At 35.3% G+C, this 23,921-nt stretch overlaps 1 protein-coding gene across 39 annotated transcripts in view; it reads left to right on the plus strand.

Annotated features, from left to right (window-relative positions):
- The window catches only part of PTPRD (protein tyrosine phosphatase receptor type D), a 2,298,568-nt gene that overhangs the window by 563,662 nt on the left and 1,710,985 nt on the right, over positions 1 to 23,921 (plus strand). For all 39 annotated transcript variants that reach the window (XM_055350539.2, XM_055350541.2, XM_055350534.2 and 36 more), the window contains exon 3: positions 15,439 to 15,511. The gene's annotated coding sequence lies outside the window, so the exon portion shown is untranslated. The remainder of the gene's footprint in view (positions 1 to 15,438; positions 15,512 to 23,921) is intronic.

The following is a 23,921-nucleotide window of genomic DNA, read 5'->3' on the forward strand; positions in this document are numbered from 1 at the left end:
CTGTCCTGGAAAAATGAGGAGGCTGCGCTAGATGATTGCAGGGATCCCTTCCAGCCTGAACACTCCATGCCTCCTTTTTCCGCAAACGCCACATTGAAGTGGCATCAGTGTCTGCTCTAGCTGCCAATTGACATCACTGCTTTTTCTCTCTAATGCTCTGCTTTTCTCATTTCTTTTATGCCACTTACATTTTAAACATCTCCATCTTTTTTCTCAAACCTCATCTTTATCCAGTTCAAGGACTGCAGCTCTCTTTTGCTCTTGAACTAACCGAGTGTCAGGGCTCCTCCCTAATCACTCAAATACCTTATAATTCCAGGCATCCTAATCCTGCGTAATCATCCTACCATCACCTTTCTGCTCTTTCTGCTTGCTAAACTTGACTCTGTTAAAAATCAGATATCTTTGGGGAGTTTACCATTTAAGTTACTATGAATTGTTAGCATTTTAGTGAAAGTAACACTTGATAATAGGATTTGTTTTGGGGAAGAGTGGGAGTTGATGGTCAACGTTAGTTTTCTGGGTTGATAAGGAGCTAAGAGGATTACATATATGAATGAAAAGTTATAGGAAACTACTTTCCTTGCCTTACATGCTAAGGTCATAAATCCTACCTCCTCGAAGATTTTTTTTTTTCCCCAGCAGTTTATAGAGTGGTTTTAGAGTATTAATGAAATTAGTAGTAAAAAATATGGGAATCTATCACTGGAAGAGTAGGGATTAAAGATATGTAATAAAACTGGAAACCAAAATGAATCAGTGAATATAAAAAACAAGTAGACAGCTGGAATGAATCCAGATAGCAATGGTCAGAAGCACAGGTCAAAGATTATATAAGAAGCCAGTACCCAGCGTTTACACCGAAGTTGAAGGTCACCATGAAATCATGGGTATAAACAATATAAGGGGTCAGTAAGCAGACCTGAAGTACTGGGGGCTAGTGAGTCTTGAGTACTTATTGACCAGAACTGAAATAGAGATTGGAAGTAAGAATTTAAAAAGAAAAGGTTAGCAAGGCAGAACAAGGAGTACAAAGGACATGAGGGCTGAGGTTAAGGCAAGCAATAAAGCAATGCAGAAGATCAAGGAACTAGTCCCTGCTAGATGCTAGAAAACCAGGCAATAAAAATGTGGCAAATATCTGTCTCATGTAGGAAACCTTGTATATGTTTTCTGCTTTGCAGCAAGAAATAGATGGCTGGATTCAAGAGCAGAGCTAGCATACAACTCAGAGACAGCTAGCTAATGCTTAGTTAGGAAACTGGAAAGTTCACTCTGTTATAATGGGAACTATCAGAAATGAGGATTATTTGGTAATCCTGTTGGAAAGACAGGAAAAGAAATAGAGTAAGGTGGGTAGTGAGAGGAGCTAATATTTCTGTGCTAGGCTTTTTACCTCTATTAGCCCATTTAACCACGCTTGCACCAATTTTGAGAAGTTAGTAGTTGTCTTTGGTAGATGAAATAATTATGTCTGAGTCAAATTAAATGAATTGCCTATGGTCACCCACCTGATTTTTCAAGGAAGTAAACAAATTAACACTGTGAGAATAAAACTTAATTTCCCAGTGTTTTCCTATCGCAGTGATGTACCATAAGAAAAAATGAAATTTCAATGTTTGCATAGTTATAGAGTCAACACAAATTTTGGCAGGGGTATGAATGTTGGAGCCATAGAGGCGGGGAAAAAAAGTATGTGGGCAGTGTTGAAACAAAAGTTGAGGGATGCTAAATTGCAAACACAAGGAAGATATTTTCCTTGGCTACATTTTGTAGAGCCTGATTTGCTCTTCAGAATTTTATTTATTCAAACTAATAAAATGAAATAAATAATTGTAACATATATCTAACAATCATTGCGTGTTCAGCAAATGCCAGATATGCTAAAATATCTACAGGCATTATCACACACGCACACACACACACGCACACACACACACGGTTAGTTGATTTTATTATCTTCATTTTACCGATGAGGAAACTAAAATATAGATAGATTAGGATACAATCCTAGATCAATATATTTATTAAAGGTTTGGAGCAGAGATTTGCACACCAGTGCCACTCCTTCATATTGTATTCTTCAGACATTGTAATTTTATGTTAAAATAATAATTTTAACTTACATATGCTATAGGTGGAAATATTCAAACTATAGGTGAGCTGACTCTTAAAAATCATTCTTTGTCATACAAGATAGAAAAAGATGTTTGTGTAGTAAAACACTCATGGGAACAAAATGTCCTTGGCATTTAAAATTGAATATACAATTTCCATACATATTTGATCTACTTATTATCAATAAAATATTTCACTTTGGATGTCTGTAATTGTTGTTCACTGAGTGTGCAAAACACATTTTTATATGACAGGTGTCGTGATGTTTTGAGACTAGCTCAGTTTTCGTGGTATTTCCATTTTTAAACAAGGAAGGCATTTGGCTAAACTAACTTGTCTTCACTATAGAAATATTATCCAGAATAACAGCATATACTTGTGAATCTTTATTAATTGAGTGAGGAATATTAATTGCTCTCTGAGTGCAATCATCCATCTTATCATTTCAAGTAAGTGGTCCATGTTTAATTGAATGTATTTTTCTCTAAAACAAACCATTGCATAGTTGCAAGTAAATAACATCTATATTTAGATATGCCTTGTTTTGTGAGAAACATTGAAGCATCCGAGGCAACTCCTGATAATCTTTAATATTTTCATTCTGTTTTTCAGAGTGACATGTGCCTAGAAAAATCAATGTAGGGAATTTTGAAAAATAATTTTTTAAAGGTAAAAAAAGATTACAGGATTACTTTTGGTTTTAAACATCCATATTTTTCTAAATCCCTGAAACAACTTTGAATATTGTGGCTATAATTTAAGTTTCTCAAATTCCTCAGTGAACTATAAGAAATTTTTCTAAGATAAGATGTTAGAAGTTCAAAGATGCAGTTGTGTTTTACCCAGGGAAATCTTAAAAATTGTATGGATAACTGAGAAAATAATTAGATAAAGCAGAATATAATATTGAAATTATCTCTAATGCTTTGTACTTTTGTGTGTTTATCTATTGTCACTCATGAAGTCATCTGGAAAAGCCACTTAATGATGATTTGCTAGTAATGTGTGCAAATTAGTTGATCATTAGCAAAATCCAGCTGCTAGAATATTTTTGTATATCAAATTAAAGCAAGGTATTATTTTGTAGCTTATCATGCCTCATATTTTCTAGTTTAACAGTAAGTATTAAAAATGCCATCTTTCTTGGATTTAGAAACAAAAAGGACCATTGATAGATTTATATTTAGTTTTAATTGACGATTTTCCCTTATATTATAGAAAATTGAAAACATCATGAGGTATCATACAATTGTGATTCTTAACACAGAATAAATGCAGCTAGCTCCTTTTAAAAAAATCATTTGATGAAAATAAATGTTTCTGATACAACAGCACAGACTAGTGGCAAAGCATTTGTAGCAAATGTTTGCTTTGTTATGAGATATGTTGTCTGAGGTAGTCATCTTTATATATTATGAAATTATATCAAATAAGCTATATATTTAAAATAGGAATGATTGTCATACAGTATGGTTTTGTGGATCTTAAGAGTATATTAGCTAAATGTATTTTATTCATTCTATTTTACATTTACTCCAAATAACCTAGAAATTATTCTCAAAATGATAGCTGAAAAATATACACCTAAAGGCAGATAGTGAATATAAAAAATATCTTATTGCTTAGATAGATACTTCTGAGGTCACATTTGTTGTTTTAAAGTTGCAATATAAACAATCCTTGATAAGCAAGGCTATTTTTCATTCAGATTAAGTACAGATATAGAAAATACGGTAGCCACTTTATACAGATGCTAATTTGCTTGTCCCAAGACTTTCAATTTATATGAATTCAATTCTATGTCACTGTTCTAATATTTAAACATTATTTTCCCATTTTAAGTGTTTTGCTAATTGTTAAAATGTTTTTCCAAAAAAAAATATTCTTTTTGTTTAAGAAACTTCTGAACAAATTTGCCTGTTAATAAAGGGATACTACTTTGGCCAAAGAAAAGTTAAAATAGATATTTTCTGAACTGTCTCCTAATAATTCAAATTTAAAAACAGGATGAGCAAATTAGTTCATAGATGATTACCAGACCTCATTTTGACCTCTGAATCTTGAATAAATGTTCTTTCCCAAAATACATAGTGAGCAATTTCTGCATTGATTATGCATACCATCTGGAACAGCATAGAGAGTAGCCTCTATATGCTGCAATATGAAAGAGATTCTGGAACTGTAATTATTAGTTGACTCTCATTGAAATGACTCATAAACTGATAGTAAAAGGGAGAGATAATATTGAATGGTCCCAAAATGTCAGTGTAATGGATACTAAGCCCATAATAACTAAAATCATGTCTTGTCTATTCCAATGAAGTTGCAAAATCTATCCCATAGCTTCTGAAGGTTTGTGTTGCTCTATGATTATAATAATAATAATTTTAATTTGGGTTCCAGTCTCAGCTCTATTACTTACTCTCTCTGAAAACTTCAGAAAACTTCCCAGCCTCCCTGAGCTTTAATTTCTTAGTCTGTGTATTGTGTATGATATTAATGATCTAATATGGTTCTAGCGACAGTTAAATGAGATAATGTTTGAGAACACTGAGAAATGAAAAATGAGAGCAAATTATTTGATAATTCTCAAATCTAGATTCTCTGTATTTGTGGCTACTTTGTACATTTGCTCAGATAGCAATGATTTTAACACCTCTGTTTGTTCTCTTTTTATGAAGAAATGTAACTATCAACTAAGTCTGAACCAGTTTTTACATCTGAAAACATATTATCCTGGGGTATAGAGCCAGCACAATAAATTAGAACAAAGAGTTCATTGCTGAACAATTTTTAAATATAAAGAAAAATTTAGTAGCATAGTTTATATCCTCTAAAATTTGATGATAATCTATTATGTCCTCTGTATTATTCAATCAGAAAGTATTATTTTAGAGAAAAACTCATAGACCTTATTCTCTTACTCGTGTTGAAAATACTCAGAAACACAATTATAGGGAGAATATCCATTCCACACATTCACAGTTCCAGTGAAGTATAGATGTCTTCAACAGTAGATGGCCAGGGTGTTGAACAAGAAACAATTTCCCCTGGTATCTTTCATGACATTCCTGAGACAGACCTCCTCTCTCTCATGTTAGACCCTCTGCAAAGGGAACTTGAAGGCTCTAAATATTTGTTACAAATTCTGAGCTTTTGTCTCTGTGTTACAAATAATAAAAAAATAGCCGGTAATCAAAATAGAAGAGTTAATATAAATCACAATTCTCACAGCTTATGATCAAAATACTTGTTCTGGAACTGCAAGTCATTTTGTATACTCACTAATTTGGATATTTATCTTACTAAAGATAAAATAGACTTTGGAATTTTGCAGCTGTGTGCAGGTAGATCCTACATGAAATAATCAAGGGATGATTCTGCAGCACCAGTGGCTTCATCCTTACCTAGAATGTCTCCTTGGAAACGTCATATTTCTTCTTGTTTCTTTATATCATTTTGATCTTTAGGTGTGAACCATCATCTCACCTTTTTTGCATCATAAAACACTCTGAATTGTGGACCTAAACTATAAAACATCTTAGAAAAATGTACATATGCACCTCACACAAAATTTTACAGACATTTTTAGAAGGCTCATAGGAACTCCAAATTAACCTCTGAATCCATAGAGTTTCACTGAGAGAAGGCAGAGATCTCTAAGCTATAGGATTTTACTCCTTTACCAGGAGTAATAGCCAGCCTTTGTTTTCTGCAATACTCCCCACAGATAAAACATCACATTGAAAGAGAGGGCTTTATAGTTGGAATATGAAAATGGCTTTCTTTCTCAAGCATCATTTTGATCTCTAAGTAAAGCAATGGATATGCTACCTTTCAAACCCATGTGATTTTATTCACTTTGATTATTTAACTAATAAGATACTAGTTTTACATATAAATTGCAGGTTTTATAAAAACTGATGCCTAAGTGTATCAGAGAGGCAATATCACATTTGTATTTTTAATTCACAACCAGAAAACATTTTATTTTCTATAGCTTTGTGTCTTTAGAGCTTTATTATATCCTAGAGATTACCTGCTCTTACTGCCCTCTGTTTGTGTAGATGAGAAATTTAATTCAGAAATATCCAATGAATGACTACATTTGATTTGTGTTAGAACTCAGATTAGAACTCAAGTATTCTCAGTTAAAATTCAGTGTTCTTTCTTTACTGATCTCTTAGATTAAACTCTTCAACTGTTTACATGTTATAGGGATTCAAAGACTTTTTCACAAATACATCCATATTAGGTAAAGAAATAATCTCCTGGAAATTTTCTTTCCATTTGCAATAAATTATTCTCAAGATTTTTAAAATTGTGGATAATTACTTGTCATTTAGATTTATTTGAATGAGGTCTGCTGGGGAAAAGGACAGTGTATGCTAGTGTTGGTGCCAAGCTACACCTACCAATGTAGCCTTCAGTCTTTCTATTTGCATCTCCCTCATCTGGTGGTCCTCCAATTTTCTCAGTTCTTTGTATTTTACCTTCCACAATCAGCATCATCTCTGTCAGTTTCTTCACCAACACTAATGTGTTAGTAGTCCTGCTAGTAGCTCTGCTTGTTACCATTCCTGAGGGTAACTGCATCTTAATAAGGATCCCAGCATATGGCAATAGTCTAAAAGTGCTGAGGGTGGAATTCTACCCTAGAGCAGGGCTAGCAGCATTCTGGGTTCTCAGGAAATGGTCTGGACAGATAGGTTTCTTTTCTGCAGCTCTATAGAGCTACCTTTGTGTAAGTTGGCAATCTATGGTGCTTTAATAGATTGCATTTAATAGATTAATCTACTTTGAGGATTCATCTCTGAGTCTTCTATCTCCGCATGCCTCTTTATGCTGATTCCTCAGAACTGCATAATAGTACGGCAGAAATGGAACAAATTTTAAATTACACATAGAGAAATGACCCCTGTGGCAGCTGAACAGGTGAAAAGGGGGTTAAATTTGCTCTTATCTTTTATATGCCTACAGGGCCTTATTTGCCGGTGTTTAAATCTCTGGAAAAAAGCAGTCGAAAGTTTTAGCATTTTGCTACCTCTGCTACTGTGTTCCCACAGGGGCAGTGCCCTATTTCTTAACATTATTCATTGTCGTTCTGCTTCCAAACAGCAATACTTCTGAGGACGATTGTGTAGTACTGCAGATGCTGCTTTACTTCAGCTAGGAATACATTCCAGAAATTCTGTCACTGAAGATGTGCTTCTAAGGAGGATGTTATTTTGCCATGAGCAGATGAGATCATATATTATATTTAGGATTCACAGGGAAGGCAACTCCTAATGGGATACAGCATAGATCTAAAGTTTATATCTTATTTAAGTTACATTAACTTTAAGAAATGAATTTTTTCTTTGTCCAAAGCAATGCAATTTTGTAAAAGTGCTTAATCATTTTCTGTATATGATTGTGCAAAGAAAATTATAATTTCAGTAAAATTAAATAAGTTAGTGACATTTTCATAACATTGATACCTAGACTGATGAGATTTTTTTATGTTTCTTGCTCATATTACACTTTTTTAATGAATCTAGTAAAGTCTCTAATATAACAAGGCAATTGAAGGATTTTGCACCTTCTCCACTCCTTGATTTTATACAGTAGAAAATAAAAAAAAATTGAAATAGTTGCTCTAAAACATAATATGCTTATTTCAGTAGTCCTATCTTATTTTAGGTCCTTAAAAAGTGGGTTATTGACCTACTCAGAAAACTACTTTCTGTAAATAAGATCTAAAAGTCTGTTTCTTTTTAGGCCTTATTTTCCTAGAAATCAGTTCCACTGAATTTCACATTTCTATTTATTTTCTTTCTAGCACATTAAAAATAAAAATTGAAACCTCTTCAAGGATATAGTCAGTCTTTCACATAATTTCAAACTACCTCAAGATACAACTACACATGTCTCAAATGACAAATTTTTGTGTGGGCATGAAAAAACAAAATATCATTTACAATAGTTATATTTAAAAGCTGTTTTCTTTCACTACTGCATAATGTGCTTTTGTGAGTCGTTTAAATATATTTTTCTCTTAGAGAAAGCATGTGCTTTTATGAAAAATTATGTTTTTACATTCTTGTTTTTCAAAAACAGTGAAATACATTTACTTTAAGCAAATGAAAAACATTTAAAAATGTATCACTCTTCAAAACAACAAGTAGAAATTGTGAAAGAAAAAGCAGTCTCGCCCACATTACAGTAAATTTGGTTAGCAAGAGGGTGGAGTTGCCCAATAATAGCTCTTAAGCAGATTATCTAATTTTCAAATAGCACATATTGCACTTTGTGTGAAACTGAGATGGAAGAACACATTTCAATTTGATAAAGTACCTTTAAAAGTGAGGTTTATCAGTGCTCAATTTAATTTTGCATTTAATACATTTTTACTAGATTCTTTCATTGTTTCTCTCTCATTTTTAAAAGAATCTTTTCTTGCTAGGGAAGAAAATGTTTAAGCCATTTTAGCCTATGACCACTGATTTAGGAAGAAGTTAACTATGTGAGTTCCATCAACAAGTCTGCAGAAACCAAATATAGCCTCTCGTTGCTAAGTAGCTTGCTGCTGATTCTCCCTACATAGCTGGATAGTCTGTTGAGAGGATCACTAATGGTTATTTGGAAAAACAAGGGTGAATAAGCAGTGACTGCATCCCACACTCAGGGTAGTGGCAATTAGGTGATAGTAATTTGGCTGCCTGTATAATTGGAATTCTCAGTATGTAGTTTGGGCAGAAGCACATCTGCTCCTCGTACCCCTTATTAGGTGTATCTAAAATGTTTCTACCAATTGTTGAATATGCTGGATGGCTATCCATTTATTCAAAGCTACATCCAGCATGCATAAAAACTGTCAGTGTTCCTAATTCAATAACATCAAACGACAACAAAATGGGAAGACTTTTGGGTTCTCTGGTCAACAGCGCATTCATTTTTATGAATCCGTTTAACCAAAAAAAGCTTGCTCATCTTACTTCTTTCTCTAATTTGAGCTTATTTTTCTAGATAGAGTTTTACCTACCAAACACTGATTTTGCTGCTGTCTTTCACTATTTTCATTCCAGTCCTATCCTCACTTTGCAGCAAAGCCATGCATTACTGAAAACAATGTGCATGCCTTTGAAATTCTGACTGCTATGCACTTGAACTAAAGGCAATTTAGGAGAATGGCATTTAAGCTTCTGAATATTTTCCTTAGAAATTAGAATAATTAAAATTGTGAAGCTCAAATTTTAAATCATAGATGTCTCATATTCTTTGTTTGCCAAACAGACATAATATTGTTTTATTGATTGTTTTCATCTTTAAATTTTGTCCTCTCTATGATTCACATGATGATACCAAAGCAGTCGTATCCAATTTGATAAATATATCTCAATCAGAAGGGGTTAAAGCAGAATAAAAAAAAAAAAGTCTTAGAATTCATGTAGTACAATCATACCCCTTTGTTTTTTTTTCCCCCAGAAAAGAAAACTGAGGGCCATACTTAGTGACTTTCCTTAGAACACAGATAGCTAGGACATTTTAACCCAGGAGTTTTAGTTCATAAGCTAAATGTTCTTTATATAAGGAAAATGTTTTTCAGGTGGAAATTAAAATGTGTTTGAATACATAGTAGTAATCTAGCTGACTTGTGTAACTTTCACCATTTTAATTGCAACTTCTATTGTATATATGTAAACATACACAGATAATAGAGATTTATATACCTTACATTTTGGTCGAGAAAACTCATATAGGTCCTTTTTTCTCAAAAGTTTATTTTGACATAGCAGTCAAATAATTGGCTATAGGGACATGGACAATTGGGATTTTTCAGTCTTTACCTGACAGATAAATTATGGTCTTTCTTTGTATTCATTTTCTGTTGATTCAAATAAAAGTTTTAAATTGTCACAGTAGAAATAGGATGATCACTTTTATTTCATAATTTTTGTAGATGATTTCAAGTTTTTCAGGAATTCAATTATAATTTTGATGATTTGAATTTAATTCTATAGGAAATTGAGTTATAGGGATAGGAAGAGTTTTGTGAACAACAAACCTACGTACATGCCTATACACCTTTTTTATGTAGCCAATTAAAAACTAAGATGGCATTTAGGGTAACTTTTTTCATAGTCATACATTTTTGTACCTAGACTCATTGTAAGCAACAAAAGAATAAAGTGTTTGGAATCAAGGTCAGAGATTAAAGTTTATCGTCAGTGTTAGAGGCTAGTGTAAAGGGCAATAATTGTTAAAACAATCTGGGAGAGAAATGAGGATATAAACCAAGGTCAGGGCCATAGGGATTGAGGGGAGGGAATAGACACAATAATAATACAACATTTTATACCCATAATCTAGAGAACTAAGTGATTACAGTTCTCTGAGAATAGATGAATAAAAGAAAAATATAAAGTGAGTCCAAATTATCTGATTTGTGCAACTGGGCAAATATTTTCAAGGTGTAATGTTGAAGTGTGCAGGCAGTCTGTTCAGGTCCCAACTCTAATAATTATTAGCTGTGTGAATTCAGGCAAGTAACTTTACCTCTTTGAGGATCAGTTCTGTGATTTTCAAAATGGTGATAATATTAGTATCTCCAATATGAGGTTGTGGAGTAACTACATAAGATATCAGAAGTGTAAGATACATTATAAGTGCTTAATCAATGTTATCTATTGTTATTGTTCACTGAGATAGAGAACACAAAATCAGATTAATAGAATAAAGGTAATTGGATATTTTCACAAGTTGAATCAAAGGTGTCTTTGGGATATTGATGTAAAAATGTCTAATTTGGGGGCTATATATTTGGGATTTATCAGTAATAGGTTATTATTCAAGCCATGGCTTTGTATTAGGCCATCATGAGAGATGTTGTAGAATGATAAGGGCAAAATGTTAAAGATGAAATCCTGAGAAGAAATTTCATGAGATATACATGGTCAATAATTAAGAAGGAATAAATAGAGTTACAGGAAGAAAACAAGAGAAAAGTGGCATCATGGAAATCAGGAGATAAGTTGTAAAATGGTACTCATGTTCAGTAGAACCAAATATGAGATATGACAGATAAAATAAATTCAAGTCTGCATTTGGAATTATCAATATGAAGGTCATTGGCAATTTCAGACATATTTATGTCTGTAGATAGACTCTCATATACAAGGTGTGATGAAAGGTTTGGAAATAGAGGTAGTGAAATTAAACTACTTTTTGAGAGAACATGACTGAAAAGAAAATGAAGAACATAATAACTATGTAGGATGCAAAGCCTATAAGAGCTTCGTTTGTTTCATTTTTCTTTCTCATTTAAGATGAGATATTTGAGCTCTCTTTAAAGCTACCTTCAATGGAATTATTTTCTAGATATTAAAGTTGCAGGTTAACAAAACGTCTTTTTGCATGTAAGATAAATGACATCTTTTCCAAGAAAATGAAGATTGATCCTCTCTCAAATATTAGTAGTCAATTCCCATGGAGAACTTGTCTTGGTTAAACCACCCCTTAAATGTAAAGTGAATGTGTCAGTTTCTGAATTAGCTTGTTTTTTTTTTTCACTGCTATAAAGAAATACTCAAGACTGAGTAATTTATAAATAAAAGAGGTTTAATTAGTTTACATTTCCACAATATACCAAAGCATGGCTGGGGAGTCCTCAGGGAGCTTTTACTCATGGCAGAAGGTGAAGCTGGAGCAGGCATCTTCATATGGCCGCAACAGGAGGAAGGGTGCAGAGAGGTGCTGCACACTTTTAAACAACAGATCTCATTGTTACTCACTCATGCTGCAACACCACCAAGGGGGATGGTGTTAAAACATTAGAAACTGCCCCCATGATACAATCATCTCCCACCAGGCCCCACCTCCAACATTGAGGATTATGATTTGATATGAGATTTGGGTGGGGACAAAGATCCACGCCATATCGGTTTTCTATTTTAAATATTATTTTATGGTGCATGGTGCTGTAATCCCAGCACTTTGGGAGGCTGAGGCAGAAGGACTGCTTGAGTCCAGGAGTCCAAGACCATTCTGGGCAACATAGTGAATCTCTGTCTCTTCAAAACAAAACATTAAAAAATTAGCTAGGCATGGTGGCACATACCTGTAGTCCCAGCTACTTCAAGGAGACTGGGGTGGTAGGATCACTTAAGCCTGGGAGATTGAAGCTGCAGTAAACCATGATCATGCCACTGCACTCACCTTGAGCAACAGAGTGAGGTGCTATCTAAATAAATAAATATATAAATAAATAAATAAATAAATAAATAATAAAAATTTGGCTCAGGACTGTAATCCCAGCACTTTGGGAGGCCGAGGCGGGCAGATCACAAGGTCAAGAGATCGAGACCATCCTGGCCAACATGATGAAACCCTGTCTCTACTAAAAATACAAAAATTAGTGGGGTGTGGTGGTACGTGCCTGTAATCCAGCTTCTTGGGAGGCTGAGGTAGGAGAATCACTTGAACCCAGGAGGTGGAGGTTGTAGTGAGCCGAGATTGCACCACTGCACTCCAGCCTGGTGACAGACCCAGACTCCATTTCAAAAATATAATAAAATGAAATAAAATTAAAAAAAAAAAGTATTTGTGCTCTTTGTGGAATCCTGGCAAAATTGTGTGTGTGTGTGTGTGTGCATGAGTGTGTGTATGTGTGCCTTGCTGCTATCTGATTTGATATCTAAGTGATCAGTTTTCATTTTATGGTGGGCTATGATCTGAGTATGATGCTTAAATGCTGATAAACTTGATGCTTAATAAGCAAAAGGGCTTTAGAATGTTTATCCAGGCTTAACAGGGAAATACGTCAGGGAATTAAGCATGTGGGTAACACACTGATGATCATTGACCTGTCAACAATCTACCATTTGTATGTCTTAGATGTCAAGGAGAAAGGGATTAAAATAGGCCTGAGAAAGCAGAGATTCCACTAGTGTATGCAGACTGTCAGTCTTAACCTGTTCTGACTTTTATTAAAATAATTATTAAATTTGTATCTTTCTTTGAAATACCTAATACTGCATTTATTTGGGAGATATGCAGTATAAGTATCAGTGGGTATACTGCCAGATACCAATGTTGAATATCCAAGAGTGAAGTTTATTTTAGACCTACAGACCAGTGGGAATCTGAAATGATCATTGGTCAGGTATGTTCCACCCCATGATTTAGACACTCACCTATGTCCTCCTAAGTTTTAAACACAAACAAATGAAGATATAGATTTTCTGCTTCCTGAACAAGGGCCAAAGTTAGTTGTCAGAAGCATGCTGTCTTGCTGGTATTTACTCACTTATCTTTTCATGCCTATTTTTTTTTTAATGAAGTAAACTTTTATTATTGAGCAGGAAACCACTAATAAGGAATTTCATGAATAAGGAACTCAAGCTATCATATTTGGGCACCATAACATTTGGGATGGGGGAAATGGACTGTAAGATTGGTCTGGAGTTGTTAATTAGCAGGGTGGTGAGACTGAAGGAAGGCTGAAATGATGAGGGTGTGGAGAGGTAGACCAAGGGTCAACCTATATAGGGAAGTAAGAAGAGCCAGAAATTAAAGACTTAAATGTAAAACCTAAAACTATAAAAAACCCTGGAAGATAACCTAGGCAACACCATTCAGGACATAGGCGTGGGCAAAGATTTCATGACGAAGATGCCAAAAGCAATTGCAACAGAAGTAAAAATCAACAAATGAGATCAAATTAAACTAAAGAGCTTCTGCACAGCAAAAGAAATTATCAACAGATAGACGACTTACAGAATGGGAGAAAATTTTTGCAAACTATTCCTATGACAAAGGTCTAATATCCAGTATGTATAAGGAACTTAAACAAATTTACAAGAAAAAAAAATACCCCATTAAAAAGTGGGCAAAGGGCACTTCTCAAAAGAAGACCTACATGCGGCCAACAACCACATTGAAAAAAAGCTCATCATTGATCATTAGAGAAATGCAAATTAAAGCCACAATGAGATACTGTCTCACACTAGTCAAAATGGCTATTATTAAAAGTCAAAAATAATACATGCTGGCAAGGTTGTGGAGAAAAAGGAATGCTTATACACTGTTGGTAGTAGTGTAAATTAGTTCAACCACAGTGGAAGACAGTGTGGAGACTACTCAAAGACCTTAAGACAAAAATAAAATCGACCCAGCAATCCTATTACTATATACTCAAAGGAATATGAATTGTTCTATTATAAAGACACATGCACGTGTATGTTCATTGCAGCACTATTCACAATAGCAAAAACATGTAATCAACCTAAATGACCATCAATAATAGACTGCATAAAGAAAATGTGCTACATATATATCATGGAATACTATGCAGCCATAAAAAAGAACAAAATCATTTCCTGTGCAGGACTTTGTTGGATGCAGCCAGAGACCATTATCCTTAGAAAATTAAAGCAGGAACAGAAAGCCAAATACTGCATGTTCTCACTTATAAGTGGGAGCTAAATGATGAGAACACATGGACACACAGATGGTAATAACATACACTGGGGCCTATTGGAGGGTGGAGGTTGAGAGGAGGGAGAGGATCAGGAAAAATAACTAATGGGCATTAGGCTTAATACCCCGGTGATGAAATAATATGCACAACAAATGCCTATGACACGTTTCCCTATGTAACAAACCTGCACATGTACCCCTGAACTTAAAAGTTCTTAAAAAAAAAAAAAAAAAAAAAAAAAAGTAGAGCCAGGAGCTGAGACAGAATGCGAGAAGAAGAAATAGTAAAAGGCAGGAATTTATGTGCAAGAAATGATTTAGCAGAAGGAATAGAGGTTAAATAATCAGAGATTATCGTAAGAAAGAATGTCAGTATGATAAATTTAGCTTTAACTTTATTTGTGAATTGAAGACAATCGTTTGGCATTAAAAAAGTGGGTTTGTGGTTAATCAACAGATTAGTGTCCTACAGCATGAACTTTTATATCAGAGCAAGATTTTTTTTCCATATGAATTTTAGAATAGTTTTTTCTTATTCTGTGAAGAATGACATTAGTAGTGAAATAGGAATAGCACTTAATCTGTAGATTGCTTTGGGCAGTATAGCCATTTTAATGATATTGATTCTTCTAAAAGATTCTGTATATTCTTTAAATATTATAGGCTACAATACTTTACATCAAAGAAATAATATAGACTCTCATTTTAAGGTATCATTTCTTAGCCTTAATTTGTTAATTTCATTTATCTACAAGGCAGTTTTTCCTGTTTTCCTTTTTTATCTGATCAATTGACTTAAATGTGACATAATACAACTGCCAGAGAATGTGAATTAAAGCTATCTCTCACTTTTCCTTTCAGGGAAATCTTGAGGAGTTTGATACTTTTCATCCTCCAGCTATAAAATCATCTTGTAGGGGGAAGCTGTACATTGGTAAGTCTCACTCATTCTAATTTTTCTTTTTAATGCTCAATTTAATACAGTCTTTGGCTTGGCCGTAAGGTAAAACTAGCATGATTCAAAAGATGTCAACATCATTGCTTGACTAATTACAGAATAATTCTTTTTTAAAAATAATTATAATATGATTTTACTTTTGTTTTTAATTACTCTAGTAATAGGAGTGATATTAAAACTTATAGATATAAAATGAAAATTATGTGCTGGAATAAAAAGTATTTTTAATTTTAAAGTTGTGCTAGTATTACTTATAGCTAATTTTTAGAATATTATATATATCGACACCTTGGCTCACAAGCAATAGCTGAGTGAGGATCCACGAAGAGATCTGAAGCTATGACTTTTAAAAAGCTAATACACTACACTTATTATATATAAATTTTATGCCATAAAGTCAAATATGTAGCTATTATGTTTCAATGCATTGTTTCTCTCTTACCAGTATATAGCATTAGTATTTCTTGGTATCATGTTTCTCAGCAACACTCCTCCCCATTTGCCAACTCTCTCTCTCTCATAAATATTTTAAGAGCATGTAAGTGTGTGTGTGTATGAGTGTGTTTCTATAGGTACATGTACAGAAACACACTCATACACACACACACTTACATGCTCCTTAAAATATTTATCGCATCCAGGTTGCCATTAGTTAATTTCAACTTTCCCAATTCATGTAAACTACAGACTCAGCAGCACTTCTCATGCCCTCACTTTCTGATTAGTGGAGGTTTGGGTGAAATACTTCATCAGTTAAAAATACTCAATCTGCACTCAAGTTCATATACATTGCTATAAAATCATGTAAATTTACTGCTATCTTTATAGATAAATAATAGTAAAAAAATATAAATTGCATACAGTTGAAATGTAAAAAGATATAACAAAAAAGTCATGTACGGAAATTAATAGAATAAAATTTTGGGAATCCCAATCAATCCTAAAAATCCTCTCCTTCTCCTGATTTTTATCAACTTCCAGAAGTTCTATTTGACACTAAATGATTCTTCAAAAATACTAATTCTAAGCATTAGATTGAATAGATATACTGCATGTGGCAAGGTAGCAAGTGTGTTTTTACATTTATACATACAAGTAAGCTTGTACATGTGGCTGATGTGGAAAAAATTCACTATATCAAGAGTTTGAGGAGACATAGAAGAGTCCCCAGGGATCTCATCTGAATATTCCTGTTCTGGAAAGTTTAGGGAGTGAAAGAATTTCAGGCAGGTAGTTATAGAGAATTGAAGAGTCAAATAATAGGGAAGGATAACTTGTGTCCCATAGAATATCTCCAAAGATATCTTGGCAAGTTGCCATCTGTTGGCACACATCATTTATGATCACTGTATTGTAGAATCCCTTAGTCATGGATAAGCTTACTAATTTTTTTCTTAGTAATGTCTTTAGTTTTGGGCTACAAGATGTTACACTATGAAGAGAAAAGGGGAAAATTAAATGGCTATAGTAAGAAATCATTTAACCCAAGTTGTTTCTGCATGTGTGAACCACCAATTCTATAAAACAGTTGTTTTTCACAGTGTATCAGATAACTTCCTTTCAGTGTTGAGTATTAATCGAGATCTTCCCATTCCTACTCCTTCCAATAGTAGCTCACATTTAATTAATCCTCAGTTCAAATCCAAAACTAGGCAGGTAGGATGTTAAGTGACAAATTCAAGACATTCCAGACTAGGCAGCCTTCATTAAATCTTTAATATGAAAGCATTCCTAATTCCTGATTCCACTTATTTGGGACTTCTCATTCAAAACCTAATACTGCTGAACCAATTCAAAATCCTTTTAAATTTTATGTTATCCAGGGGTCAATTCACCATCTCTTGTCTTCAAAAAATATGCATACCTTTCTGAAATACAGATACATTGTGTCTACATCATTCCTTTGATCTACGAATCTAGTAAACTCTATAAAAAAAATAGGCCCTGCGGGCACAACTCTGTGAATCCTTAAAGAGGTATTTGTAGTAGGGACAGAACTAATAGGATATATGTGTGTGTGTGTGTGTGTGTGTGTGTGTATGTATATATATATATATATGGAGTTTATTAAGTATTATTAATGTACATGATCACAAGGTCCCACAATAGGCTGTCTGCAAGCTTGAGGAGGAGGAGAGCCAGTCCGAGTCTCACAACTGAAGAACCTGGCGTCCAATGTTCCAGGGCAGGAAGCATCCAGCACTGGAGAAAGATGTAGGCTGGGAGGCTAGGACAGTCTCACCTTTTCACATTTTTCTGCCTGCTTTATATTCACTGGCAGCTAATTAGATGGTGCCTGCCAGATTAAGGGTGGGTCTGCCTTCCCCAGCCCACTGACTCAAATGTTAATCTCCTTTGGCAACACCCACACAGACACACCCAGGATCAATACTTGCATCCTTCAATCCAATCGAGTTGACAGTATTAACCAGTAAAGTATTGATTATGGCATTTTTCACAGGTCACCCAGCTGTTAGATAATTCACTTAAATTCAGCTATATTTTGGGGATCAATTTCTGCCTAACCAAGTCATAGTGCATATTATTAGCTTGTCTTAAAAAAAAATTACTACCTGGCGCTACATTATCTATACTTGGACCCTGGAATTTGTCCATACTTTTCCTCTACAGAAAGACAAGCACAGATAGATTAATCTATTTTGCTCTTTCATTTTGCATTGGGTTTTTTCTGAGTAGTCATTCACTTCACAAAGGTATCTGTGTTATCTACTATCTACCAAACACTTAAATAGGGAAAAGTTAGTTTGCTACTTTCCCAGAACACAATGAAGATTTAAGCAGCTTTGTACTCAAAGTTCAAGGTTGCTTGTGAATAAAATGACAAACCATAGAGTCCGAAGGTGAAGATGAAGCGGGATGGGAGTATGACAAATTACTTGGTTTGTATCTTCACTAAATAATCCATGGGCAGTGTTCAGGACACAGGATACCATTGATCAAAACCAAGATTTTCTTAACTGGAATTTTTCTATGGGATAGATTCTCCATGTGGAATCCAGTCTTTTTCTCACCCATCACCAGGCCCCTCATATATTTGACCCTTCTTATTTCCCGGAGCCTTTCCTTCTCCCAGGTATCCCTCCTAGGAGTTAACATTAGTCTAGTCACTCATGTTTCTTCTCTTTTCAGTCTATAGCTTTCATGATAGAACTCATCTACTCTTGTAGCTTCAAGGGTCATTTCTATCTCGTGACACTCAAACCAATAGGTACTCCTAAGGCCTCATTTCTGAGAAACAAATCAACATATCTATTCGATAGCACATTAGCTGCTTACCTTAAAATATGTGAAAATTGAATTCATATTATCACAAACCCCTTTTCTTTTGTTTTCTCATTTCTGTGAATTAAAGGGTCATCTACCCAGTTTCCCCAAAAGAAACCTAGAAATATATTTGACTCCTTTCTCACCTTCTCACCTATCTTATCATTTCACTCACAAAACCTTGTCAAACCCATTGTGTTAGTCCATTTTCATGCTGCTGATAAAGACATACCTGTGACTGGGGCAATTTACAAAAGAAAGAGGTTTAAGAGACTTACAGTGCCACATGTCTGGGGAGGCCTCACAATCATGGCGGAAGGTGAAAGGCACATCTTATACGGTGGCAGACAGGAGAAGAAAGCTTTTTCAGTGAAATTCCATTCTTTCAAAAACCATCAGATCTTATGAGACTTATTTACTATCAGGAGAACAGCACAGAAAAGACCCGCCCGCATGGTTAATTACCTCCCACCTGGTCCCTCCCACAACACCTGGAAATTCAAGATGAAATTTGAGTGGGGACACAGCCAAACCACATCTTTCTGTCCCTGGCCCCTCCCAAATCTTATGTTCTCATATTTCAAAACCAATCATGTCTTCCTAACAGACCCTCAAAGTCTTAACTCATTTCAGCATTAACTCAAAAGTCCACAGTCCAAAGTCTCATCTGAGACAAGGCAAGTTCCTTCTGCCTATGAGCCTGTAAAATCAAAAGCAAATTAGTTACTTCCTAGATACAATAGGGATACAGGCACTGGGGAAATACAGCCATTCCAAATGGGAGACATTGACCAAAACAAAGAGGCTACAGGCCCCATGCAAATCCAAAATCCAGCAGGGCAGTCAAATCTTAAAGCTCCAAAATGATCTCCTTTGACTCCATGTCTCACATCCTGGTCATGCTGTTGGAAAAGATGGGTTCCCATGGCTGCCCCTGTGGCTTTGCAGGGTATAGCCTCCCTCCCAGCTGCTTTCACAAGGTGGCATTGACTGTCTGTGGCTTTTCCAAGTGCACAGTATAAGGTGTCAGTGGATCTACCATTCTGGGGTCTGGAGGATGGTGGCTCTCTTCTCACAGCTCCACTAGACAGCGCCCCAGTGGGGACTCTGTATGGGGGCTCCAACCCCACATTTCCCTTCCACACTGCCCTAGCAGAGGTTCTCCATGAGCACCCCACCCCTGCAGCAAACTTCTTTCTGGACATCCAGGTATTTCTGTACATCCTCTGAAATCTAGGCAGAGGTTCCCAAACTCCAGTTCTTGACTTTTGTGTAGTCACAGGCTCAACACCACATGGAAGCTGCCAAGACTTGGGGCTTGCACCCTCTGAAGCCATGGCCTGAGCTGTATGTTGGCCCCTTTCAGCCACAACTGGAGCAGCTGGGACACAGGGCACCAAGTCCCTAGGCTGCACACAGCCCAGGGACCCTGGGCCCCACCCTGCCATCTCCTAGGCTTCTGGGCCTGTGATGGCAGGGGTTGCTGTGAAGACCTCTGACATGCCCTGGAGACATTTTCCTCATTGTCTTGGTGATTAGAATTTGAATCCTCATTACTTATGCAAATGTCTGCAGCCGACTTGAATTTCTCCTCGAAAATGGGATTTTCTTTTATGCTTTGCTTTCCTTATAAAACTGAATGCCTTTAACAGGACCCAAGTCACCTCTTGAATGCTTTACTGCTTAGAAATTTCTTCCACCAGATAGCCTAAATCATCCCCCTCAAGTTCAAAGTTCCACAAATATCTAGGGCATGGACAAAATGCTGCCAGTCTCTTTGGTAAGAAATAGCAAAAGTCACCTTTGCTCCAGTTCCCGACAAGTCCCTCATCTCCATCTGAGACCACCTCAGTCTGGATTTCATTGTCCATATCATTATCAGCATTTTGGTCAAAGCCATGCAACAAGTCTCTAGGGAGTTCCAAACTTTCCTACATTTTCTTGTCTTCTTCTGAGCCCTCCAAACTGTTGCAACCTCTGCCTGTTACACAATTCTGAAGTCAATTCCACATTTTTGGGTATCTTTTCAGCAGCGCCCCCCTCTACGGGTACCAATTTACTCTATTAGTCCATTTTCGCACTGGTGGTAAAGACATCCCCGAGACTGAGCAATTTACAAAAGAAAAAGGTTTAATAGACTTACAGTTCCACATGGCTGGGGAGGCCTCATGATCATGGCAGAAGGTGAAATGCACGTCTCACATGGCAGCAGACAAGAGAAGAGAGCTTGTGAAGGGAAACTTCATTTTTTAAAAAACATCAGATCTTGTGAGACTTATTCACAATCATAAGAACAGCACGAGAAAGACCCGCCCTCATGACTCATTTACCTCCCACCAGGTCCCTCCCACAACACATGGGAATTCAAGATGAGATTTGCATGGGGACAAAGTCAAATCATATGACCCATCAATGGACAGGTGGGAAATATTACAGGAATAAGAAAAACTTAATCCAATATATTTTTAAGCCATGTTTAAAATTCATCAATGGAAACAAAATCCATTAGGAAAAACAAAATAGTCACCCTCATCTAAAGGAGAAAAAGGCAATTCATATCAAAGTAAGAGGTAATGCTGTTATATTTTACCATTTAGTTCAATGCCTTTTACTGGAAACTTCAATCTGTATGATTTTATTTCATTAATACTTTAGTAGTTTCTGTTACATATATGTGCATATATATTTATAGAAATATTTTTAGGAAAAATGTATTTTTTGCCATAACCATGACAAGTTCAATGCTCAAAATTTTTCAATAGGCAGTATCAAGGAGAATAACCTTATGTGCCATATATTATTATAACAAATGCTTCCACATATATTGACTGAACATGTATATTCTTCTCTTATCCTTTTATATTTTATTAAACTCGTGACATGCTTACACTTGACCAAATATTAATCATGTTTTGGCACTTTTGTACAGAAACTTAGCAGACCCAAAATACTGTTGGAAGGAGTTACCTATGTATCTCTCCATGATAGTGGGCCATGTTTGTGAACTAGAGAATCTTTGTTTTCCTGACAGCTTGGAAAAGGTCAAATTCTGTCTACCTCTTTTCCCCCCAGCTTTATTGCCTGTGCTTTTATCTCAAACAACTATTTTTAACAACATGATTAAAAGTTCCCATTCATTCACTTAAACATATATTTTAATTACTGGAAGAGGAAATTTTGGTTACCTACAGATATATGATATAATCATTCACATTGTATTTCACTTTCTATTTATTTATAGCAGACATTTCCCCCCAAGTGTAAGATTTTCAGGAATCTGACTCTAATTCCTATCAATGGCCCGAGTGAACTGAATTAATAGAAAGAATTGCCCCTTTTTATTTATTTTACCAAGGCCAAGTCTCTAGAGAAATGCTTTATTATTGCAGACAATACATTCTCTGGTTTGCTGGCTGGCTTTAATGGGATGTTAAAATCGATTGGAGCTATTTCTCTGTCACCTGAGAAGCACTGTAGGTTTAGTGGTGTGTTGCAATTTTATATCCTTCTCACGTCTTTTTTTTTTTTTTTTTAAGACACTCACTAAACCAAGTGTCTTACTTGCTTGTGAGACCGCAACTTCCTTTTTCTGAGGAAATAATTCTTGTAAATGTATAATGTACATGGAATCTAGTCCCCACCGTGATGGTTGTGTCAAAGTCATGATACATAATATTGTCTATTGTGAAAACTACACTGAAATTGTGGGGAGGTTCAGATTCTGCTGTTTACAATTACTGACAGTGCTCCTCTATTGAGAAAAAAATGCCCCCTTGTGATGGCAGGTTTATTATTGTAACTGTACTGTGACTGCTCCAAAGGATGAGCATAGATTATGGGCTAAGATAAACAAAAACGATTTTTTGTCCATCATTGTCTTTTTTGATTCACTCTATTAAAACAGTTTTTTCCATGACTCTTGAGAAACTTAGGCAGGCAACTTGACTTTTCTAGTAATTTTTAGATGCTAAAAAATATGTTCACAATCATTTCAGATCTTTTAAACAATGTCAGTTTATTTCCAGTCCCATAGTTATTTAATGTTGAGACTTCTCTTCTCTGCCAAGTTTGTGCCATTTGTAGGCTAGTAGTCTAAGAAAGATGGAGTCATCAGCTTCTTTCCATCTCCTTGTTCAATCTTTGTACTATTTCTCCTCCTCCAGCTAGCCAAAGGCAGTTTTAGAATGTTTGGCTTTGGGACATGGTGAAAGAACTGTATGAGGAGCACTCAAATTTTTAGTTAACTGGCATTGGCTTGGACTGGTCGTTATTTAAAGCTGGCACTTTCTCATCAGTGCATTTGTGGTTTCTCCAGAAACACCATCAATTGCAAGAGACATATTAGAGCAGCACTGGTTATGCAAGTGGTGAATTCTACTGAGATCCATTGCTTAACCCTTCCTTAGCCCTGAAGTATCATGAGTTAATCTCTAGTTTCTGTTTCTTGAGATCTGTTCATGCCTGCCTCGTCTTCCTTTGGTTAGGATCTTTTCTTACCCTTTATATTTCTCAAGTGGTGAGGTTGAAGTGTTCCGTGAACTGTAGCACAGGTGTTTATTTAATCATCCACATGGTTTCCTCAGAGTCTTTCAATCTTGACTTGGGATGAATAGGTTACACCTCAAATTTCTTTAAAGTCAGTGGAGGCGGCACAACTCTCTCCAAGGAAATCGTCTTCAAATATCATCCAATTTCTTATTTTCTAAAAGTGGGTGAGGGATTTAAAGGTTATCTAATTTTTTAAAAAGTTTCTCAGATTTCTCTAAAATTTGCATCGTATTTGAAATGTGCTCAGCCAAACACTCATTCTAAATCTCTTTCATATGTACCAAGAGAGTCTGAAAGAAATGTGAATTCTCCTATGATGAAAGTTGGCAAAATCTGGTAAAACCAGCTAAAATCTGGCTGTCTAATGCTTTGTATTATGGTTATGTACATCTACACATATTTTTATAATTATCATTCTCAGGCAAAATTGCTTAAGAATCATAAAATTTCTAAATTTCTTGAAGGACTTGGACAAAATTGGAAATTGGAAATGTGTAAGCAGTTCAGATACCATCTCACACCAGTTAGAATGGCGATCATTAAAATGTCAGGA

Source organism: Gorilla gorilla, chromosome 13 (assembly GCF_029281585.2).
Source record: "Gorilla gorilla gorilla isolate KB3781 chromosome 13, NHGRI_mGorGor1-v2.1_pri, whole genome shotgun sequence".
NCBI lineage: Eukaryota > Metazoa > Chordata > Mammalia > Primates > Hominidae > Gorilla > Gorilla gorilla.